Below are 8,935 nucleotides of genomic sequence, written 5' to 3'. Positions count from 1 at the left end.
AGTCTCACGCCATCCTCCCACCTCAGCCTACCCAGTAGCCAGGACCAGAGGTATGCACCACCATGCCTGGCTAATTTTTGTATTTTTTGTAGAAAAGGGGTCTCATTTTTTGCCCAGGCTGGTCTCAAACTCTTGAGCTCAAGCAATCCGCCCGCCTTGGCTTCCCAACGTGCTGGGATTACTGGCATTAGCCATCACGCCCCACCAAAGAGGATCTTAATGAACCATCTAGTATAACACTCCTGACTCTGGCCAGTCTGCCAGTTGTCTCCAGAACATTTCTGTCACTGTCATTAAGCCTCCGTTTGTCCTTCTGGGGTAGCAGACAAATCATTATCACTTGAAGTACTATTTCCCTTTATCTGAGTTCTAGAAGGTGTTGTCTTTACATTGAGCCCAAACTTACTCCCAGGTACTTCTACCTAGGAGCCCATTCCCAACCAAACTAACCCCTCTTCACTGTCACATTTCATCAACCACAGAAGACCGTAACCGTGATGCTCCCGTTCCCTGCAGCTACACATCTCCAGCCAGAGGGTAATGACTTAAAACATTCCCAAAATAATGGAGTTTCCAGATCTGTTATCATCATGGCCATCCTTCTGACCAAATTTCTGGACTGAAAGCTGGACTCCAGAGATAGTCTGAACTGCAGAGGGCACTTCCTCTAGGATGGTTACTTAACACCCACGTCTGACCTCAGAAAAATGCCCACTAAGTGAGGAGGAAGTGCAGGATGGAAGGATGGTCTCTGCTGTCAGGGACAGATGCTTGAGAACTGCTAGGGCCCATGTGCTGGGTTGTCAAGGCAACAGGCAGCACAATTTCAACACCTCCGCATTGTAGCTATGGGGCCTGGGCCCAGTCCATGCTGCAGCTGTAGACCCAGCAGTGGGTGAGGGGCCACGCTCTCCAGAATCCTCAGGGCAGGCTGATGCTCCCTCCCTGCAGCTCGCAGAGCAGCCCCATCAGGCCCACTCTGGCCCCAGCAAGTTTTTGTAATTTACACTCTGCCAGCAGCAGGGCCCATCCATCCTGGGTCTTGAGTCTCCTGAACGCAGGTTCTATAACCTCCAGAGAGAAAATGTGCCCAGTAAATGGCCAGGCGCTAAAAGGTTGAGATAGCAGAGCAGGGGCATTGAGAGGATGTGTGGTGTCGGCAGTGCTTTGGTATTTGACTTCAAGCTCCTCCCTGGAGCATCCACAGAACTTTACAGCTAAAGGAAACATTCCAAACCCAACCTCCTCCTTCTTGTAGGTGAAGAGACAAGCCCAGAGAAGAGTACTGACCCACCCAAGGGCACAACGTGATGTACATACAGAGACTAGCTATATGAGGACCCAGTACCCACCTCCTGGAATCTAGGGCAGCCAGTGTTGCTTTTCTGGGACCTACTGTGAGGGCTCTTAGCAGGAGGGCACAGGATGTGGGTGCTTCTCCTCCTGCACCTGTTTCCCACGTTTGGGATGCAGGCTCACAAATACTACATTTTGACTTCCCACTTCAGAGAGCTTAAGTGCCGCTCTGAACTGTGGGTTAGCAAGAGGTCAGGCACACCACACTGGACCTTACAGCAAGGCCATAGCAAGCCCTTCCAGTTTCACTTTCCCCCATTTGTAACATGGTCTGGGTTAGCTGGTCACTGAGATCTCTTTCCGCACGGACACTCTGTGATCATTCTGTGGTCAGGCACCCCAGGAATCTGTTTAACCTATGCTGCAGAGAGAGTTCATCCAATGGTAGCAGAATTAAAACGGAACCTGTATTCACACCAATTACTTCTTTTACTGTCACAAGAGGAAGAAGAGTTTTGAGGATGGGACTGGTCCCAAAATGGCCCTCCTGTTTATGATGGATGTGTGGGTGAGGGGCCAGTATTTCAGATGCTAAGGAACATGCTTGCACCTCACAAGAGCTGACATCCTGTGACCCGCAGAGTACCCAAGGAAGGCTTCCCCACCCCCTTAAGCCTGGTTCAGGTACAGTCCCACGTGCAGCCCCAGTCTTAATGCCACTATCACACTCCCAGGTGGTGGCCTCTCCACTGTATCTTGTTATGATGTCTTGTTTACCCCCAGACCTGGCATGTGGTAGGTATTTACTGCATTCTTTAATGACTGATGAAATGGGCAGAGCCTCTCTACTGAGACAGGAAAGTAGGACAGGAGTGAGGCTGTGTTGTGTCTGGAAATATGGTGCTTTAGCTTATCATATCACTTGGACAGGTCTCCTGCCTCCCTGTTTATATGTAAAATAAAGGAGTCTGACAGATAAGTGTTTTCCCAATTGTTCTGTAAAACACCAGTTTCTTGGATATTTTGCAGCCAAAACAAACAGTCTCCCTGGGTAACTGGGGTGATGTGACACTGTAGCTCCTTCTTGGAGATTCATATGCACATTTGAATATTAAAGGCTCTGAGAAGGCCTGCAGCAAAGACATCTATCTAATTTTATTTAGACCAAGTTTCTCCAAAATTCTTTGGCCTCCTTCTCCTTGTATCTAAGGAACTGGTGTTCCAAGGCATACAACCTGGGAAATACTGAACTAGATAATTTCTTTCTTTCTTTCTTTCTTTTTTGTCTTCTTGGAGACAGAATCTTGCTTTGCCACTCAGGCTGGAGTGCAGTGGCACCATCTCGGCTCACTGCAACCTCTGCCTCCCAGGTTCAAGAGATTCTCCTGCCTCAGCCTCTCAAGTAGCGGTGATTACAGGCATCTGCCACCATGCCCAGCTAATTTTTGTATTTTTAGTAGAGACAAGGTTTTACCGTGTTGGCTAGGCTGGTCTCAAACTCCTGACCTCAAGTGATCCACCCACCTAGGCCTCCCAAAGTACTGGGATTACAGGCATGAGCCACCATACCTGGCCTGAACTAAATACTTTCTAAGGGCCCTTGTAACTATATTTCATCCATAGAGGAGGTAGCCTGGTATAGTGAAAACAGTGTGGACTTTGGAATCAGTACTGGGCTTAAATCTTGGCTCTGGCTTTTAGTAGCTGTGTGACCTTAATTAATTTATTTAGATTTCCAGACTTGGATTTACTAATTCTATAAGATGAGCCTAATAATATCTGTTTGTTACGGTTGTAAGGTTGTTGAGAGTATTAGATGAGATAACAGATATGAAGTATCAACAGTGTTTGACAAACAATAGGCCCATAATAAGTATTTGTTCCTTTGCTCTATTACTTCTAACGCTCTACTTCCACCCCTCATCCCTACCACCAAACCCAGAGCGGGCTGTTGGCAGGCAGAGAATGCAGCAGGGAGGCAGGCTGAGTCCAGGTCCTCACATGGCCCTAATCGTGCTCTCTCAGTTTCATGGAAGGACCACACCCCGGTCTCCTCTTTGGTAGGGGACCAAAGGTGAAAGGGCCAAGCGGGAGGTGGCAGAGAAGCCTTCCCTCCTTTGCCAAGCGAATGTGTCTTCTCTGTGCTAGGCAACTGGATGGTGTTAGTGACAAGAGAAGATAAAAGGATGCTTTCAAACTTTCCAGAATGAACGCCTTCTCTCATAAATCCACCACCTAAAATAGCAAACCCAAGCCCCAACATGAGGGCAAAACCTTGGCCTGTCTGCCTGGGCAGGAAGTTAGCACAAAGGTGGGATCTGACGGATGGTGACTGAGAAGGCAGGGTTAGGAACCTGAAAGGGCAGGGCTTAGAAAGGCTTCTAGGAGCCTTGGCACCAGGAGAGCCATGGCGGGAGGATCTGCCATCGGAACAAAGCCATCACTTGACAAACACAAGTCGGTCTCCAAGTTTGCACCACACACGACTTGATTGTGGTGGAGGAAGCAAGGCATCTGCCAGGGAGGCAAGAATGGATGCTAGGACTTGGCTTGTTGCGGGGACTGAACCAGCGGGTTGGATCAAATGCATTGAACCTCTGTGGACTGGTCTCATTTTTTTATTACTCTTTTTTTCCCTTTCCTCCACTTTAGGGCAATATTAGAAGAAAGAATGCAGAGGCGGGGTGCGGTGGCTCATGCCTGTAGTCCCAGCACTTTGGGAAGCTGAGGCGAGTGTATCATTTGAGGCCAGGAGTTCAAGACCAGCCTGGCCAACATGGTGAAACCCTGTCTCTATTAAAAATGCAAAAAAATTAGCCGGGGTGGTGGTGGGTGCCTGTAATCCCAACTACTCCAGAGGCTGAGGCAGGAGAATCACTTGAACCTGGGAGGCGGAGGTTGCAGTGAGCCGAGATCGTGCCTCTGCAATCCAGCCTGAGCAACAGAGTGAGACTCTGTCTAAAAAATAATAAAAATAAAATAAAAAGAAAGAATGCAAGCCTTGGAGACAAGAGGAGTTTTAAGTCTTACTCTGCCTTTGCTAGTTTTGTCTCCTTGGGCAAGTTACTTAACCCCTCTGAAGCTTAGTTTTCTCATGTGTAGGATGAGGAAGATAATTTCTACTCAGAGAGTGGTTGCAGGAACCGAATGAGTTATTGTTAGTGAATTCCAAAGTGTGGCATGTGTAACCCAGACATAGGGGCAGACATTTTCCATTCTAATAGTCAGTGTTTAGTTTCACAGGCATTAGAAAAATAGTTGACATACCAAATCATTTTATGGATGTTATTGATTAGTGCAAGGCTAAAGTAGTTAGGTAAGTTAATTAAATAATGTATTTATTTATTTTGAGACAGAGTTTTGCTCTTTCACCCAGGCTGGAGTGGAGTGGGGCAATCTCAGCTCATTGCAACCTCCATCCCCCGGATTCAAGTGATGCTTCTGCCTCAGCCTCCCAAGTAGCTGGGATTATAGGCACGCACCATCTCACCTGGCTAATTTTTGTATTTTTAGTAGAGACGGGGTTTTGCCATGTTGGCCCAGCTAGTCTCGAACTCCTGATCCCAGGTGATCTGCCCTCCTCAACCTCCCAAAGTGCTAGGATTACAGGTGTGAGCTACCACGCCCGGCCGGTAAGTTAAAGAAAAAAGGGAAAGGGAGTTAATTTAAAGAAAAACTTTAAGTTAATTATGATACAGCTGGTGGGCAGATGTGGCAAAACTCAAGCGAGTGCTGTGTGAATGACTGAAGTACAGGAAACTCTGAATTAATACCCACCCAATCATGGTGGCTGGTTCGTGGCAGGCACTGAAGGTCATTTCCAAGAAAGTAAAGAGGGTTAGGAAAGGAAGGGAGGAAATAAGGAAGGAAACAGACCTGCTTATTTGTCTACCTACTTAGCCTGTAGGTCCACTTCAACCCTATTCGTCTTCTTCCAAAGGTTCCCTTTTTGTTTTTTCTTTTTTAAAATATTTTTTATTTTATTTTATTTTATTTTTCTCTACTAGGTTAGCCAGGCATGATGGCATGTGCCTGTAGTCCCAGCTACTTGGGAGACTGAGGTGGGAGGATTGCTTAAGCCCAGGAGGTGCAGGTTGCAGTGAGCTGAGATCATACCACAGCACTCCAGCCTGTGTGACAGACCCAGACCCTTTCTAAAATAAAATAGAATAGAATAGAATAGAATAGAATAGAATAGAATAGAATAGAATAGAACAGAACAGAACAGAATAGAATAGAATAAAAATCAATGGGTATACGGTGAAGAGTCAGTCTCTTTATTTCCTTAACCATTAGGCCCCTAGGTTCCTTTCCCAGAGAAAACCACTGTTAACATCTTCTTTTAAATCTTTCTTTCTAAGTATATGCAAACATAATTGTGTAGGAGCCTATTTTTTTCAAGGCTCTTTTGATGAGAATTTATATCTAGAATCCTAAGACTCAAAAGTGCAAGGAGGGGGATGTGTGAAACACACTAAGATCATCTTGTTCAGAGATCTCAGAGGATCAGAAGATGCGTGGAGGCAGCCACACTCATTGACAATCTATGTCTAATGAAAAATGTTTTTGTTTTGTTTTGTTTTATAGACAGGGTCTCATTCTGTTGACCAAGCTGAAGTGCAGTGGCATGAACATAGCTCACTGCAGCCTCAAACTCCTGGGCTCAAGTGATGCTCCCACCTAGGCCTCCCAAAGCATTAGGATTACAGGCATGAGCCACAGCATCTGGCCTGAGAGGTGTTTTTGGTGAGCACATATAGAACATGAGATAATGTGAAGGTTGAAGCAAAGACTGAGACCTACTGACTTAGACCAAACGATTTCCCAAGATCTCCAAGTAAGTTAGTGACAGACCCAAGAATCTAGCCTAGCTAGACTCTAAGTTCTCAGGTATCTAACTTACTGCCCCAGTTTTACCAAGATGTAATTGTTGAGAACAGAGATTCTGAGCCAGAGAAAGTCCTCCCAGGTACTTTGCTACAGGGTAGAAGGTCAAGAGAGACCAAGTGTTCGGGGCCTGTTGAAAGTAGAGAGTGGCTAGGAACTTATCTGGTCTCATGTTGTAATGAACATAAACGAATAATTCCATTTCCTTTCATGTTTCCTGTGTACAAGTCCTTTAAATATTGCCATATCTCTAAGAGCAAACCCTATTTGGGCTTTCCAGACTTTTACGTTCCAAAGAGGTGACCAAAGACGTTTCCCAGATGTCTCGACTTCCTGTTGTGTCCACACTGTCTTCTAGTAGAGAGGGTGGCAGCAGCATCTGAAGTCACCCTTCCAGTTTCAAGTTATTTATTTACTTGCTGTGAAGGCCCATGTTATGCTGGGACAAGCCTTGGGCCTCTGAATTTTATAGCTCTCTTTATGGATGCATGAAACGAAGATCTAAATTTACTGCATGGGAAATTCCAACTTTGTCCTTGAGACTTAAAGCGCCTTTAGTGTTGGATCCATTTGGTGAAGACCAAAATTTCTAATTAAATCCAGCCAATAGCCAATGCATTCTCAAACTATTAAATAATTCACTAAAGTCCTTTAGTGCTGAATCCATTTTTATTTACCTAATTCAGTATGTAATAAGATACAATCAGAATGGAAAATGCATACTTTGCACTTTTTCGTAGCTGCCTTATTTGAAAAGTTATGGAAGAGCTTGGTGACTAAGCATGACAGTAGGTAGGTGCGGCAGGAAGCAAACTGGGGAGGTGGCGATGTACCACCAAGCCCCTTGTGTATGCTGCTCCCTGGACATACTCACATTGCTGCTTCCTGCCTTTTCTCTGATACGAATGCCCTTTCCTCCAATTTCTTTTTTAGAGATGAGGTCTCACTCTATCGCCTAGGCTGCAGTGCAGTGTCACTATCATAGCTTAGAGCAGCCTTGCACTCCTGGACTCAAGCAATCTTCCTCCCTCAGCTTCCCGAGAAGCTGGGACCACAGGCTTGAGCCACCATGCGTGGCTAATTTTTTTTTTTTTTTTTTTTTTTGAGATGGAGTCTCGCTCTGTCACAGCTCAGGCTGAAGTGTAGTGGCGTGGCCTCGGCTCACCGCAACCTCCACTTCCCGGGTTCAAGCATTTCTCTTGCCTCAGCCTTTCGAGTAACTGGAATTACAGGTGTGTGCCACTGCACCCGGCTGATTTTTGTATTTTTAGTAGAGGTGGAGTTTCACCATGTTGGCCAGGTTGGTCTTGAACTCCTCACGTCAAGTGATCCACCCAGTTTGGCCTCCCAAAGTGCTGGGATTACAGGTATGAGCCACCACTCACTCTCCCCTGTCTTTTTGCAGAGGCAGGGTCTTGCTATGTTGCTCAGGCTGTCTCAAACTCCTGGCCTCAAGCAATCTTCCCACCTTGGCCTCCCAAAATGAGTCACTGCACCTGGCCTCCTCCAATTTTTATTTATTCACATCTATCTGTTAAAGCCTGTCCCAAATGTCATCTCTTTCATGAATCTTTTATCAATTCAGTAGGTAAACCTACTGAGTCTTCTTGCATATTTTAGTTGCATACATTTTGCTTTGATCTCTTCTTTTCGGTTGTCAACTGTTTAAAGGCAAGACTGTATTTATCTTATTTTATATCTTTATTTTTGGCACGAACCTGGTTTTATTAATAGTTGTTTAGAAAAAGAAAGAGAAAGTTTACTTTTCTTTCTTGTTACATAACTTATGCATATTTATTATAAACCACTAGAAAATACAGCACAACAAAATCAGAGAATACAAATCATTTGTATTTTGTTGTACAACATTCTAGGCTTTTAAAATTCCTACATTTGTCATAAAGATATATCAAAATTGGATCACACTACAAATAAACTTTTTAAATCTACTTTTTATATTACAACATATTATTAACTTTCTTTGTGTTAACATGATCATGCTTTTAAAAATGGGAATATGGAGCGGACACCAGGACTCCAAGATGGCGTCAGTCGTACCAGTGAAGGACAAGAAACTTCTGGAGGTCAAACTGGGGGAGCTGCCAAGCTGGATCTTGATGCGGGACTTCAGCCCTAGTGGCATTCTTGGAGCATTTTGAAGAGGTTACTACCGGTACTACAACAGGTACATTAACATGAGGAAGGGGAGCATCTCGGGGATTACCATGGTGCTGGCATGCTACGTGCTCTTCAACTACTGCATTTCCTACAAGCATCTCAAGCACGAGCAGCTCTGCAAATACCACTGAAGAGGACACGCTCTGCACCACCCCACAACCCCATGACCTTGGCCCGAGCCCCTCTGTGAGGAACACAATCTTGATCGTTGCCGAATCCTTTCATGTCCTAATGGGAATTAACCTCCAAATAAAAGATGACTGGTAAAAAAAAAAAAAAAAAATGGGAATATGTTTTTTCTCTGATTATAAAAACATGTCCCCATCATAAAAAAAAGAGAAGAAATGTAGAACTGCATACAGAATTGAATAAAAATTATGTCTTAATCACACAACATAGACCACTGTTGATATGCTAGTAAATAACCTTTCATATTTTTTCCTGGGGAGCAGGTATGTGTGTGTATCACATCAATATATATTTATTTAAATATCTTCATTTATACATGAAGTTTCTTGTACAAAGATAGTGTGAACATCTTTCAGTGTCAAATAATTAAGATATCTATATCTTT

The 8,935-nt window shown here is 44.6% G+C and overlaps 1 pseudogene across 1 annotated transcript; it reads left to right on the top strand.

The window, feature by feature from the left end:
• Positions 1-7,538: 7,538 nt before the first annotated feature.
• LOC103888074 lies at positions 7,539-8,644 on the top strand (annotated as a pseudogene). Its single transcript, XR_004179032.1, has one exon. The product of XR_004179032.1 is annotated as an ATP synthase subunit f, mitochondrial pseudogene (transcript).
• Positions 8,645-8,935: the final 291 nt, after the last annotated feature.

Source organism: Papio anubis, chromosome 16 (assembly GCF_008728515.1).
Source record: "Papio anubis isolate 15944 chromosome 16, Panubis1.0, whole genome shotgun sequence".
NCBI lineage: Eukaryota > Metazoa > Chordata > Mammalia > Primates > Cercopithecidae > Papio > Papio anubis.
The sequence above is the reverse complement of the archived record's forward strand: the minus strand, read 5'-3'. Positions and strand labels throughout refer to the sequence as shown.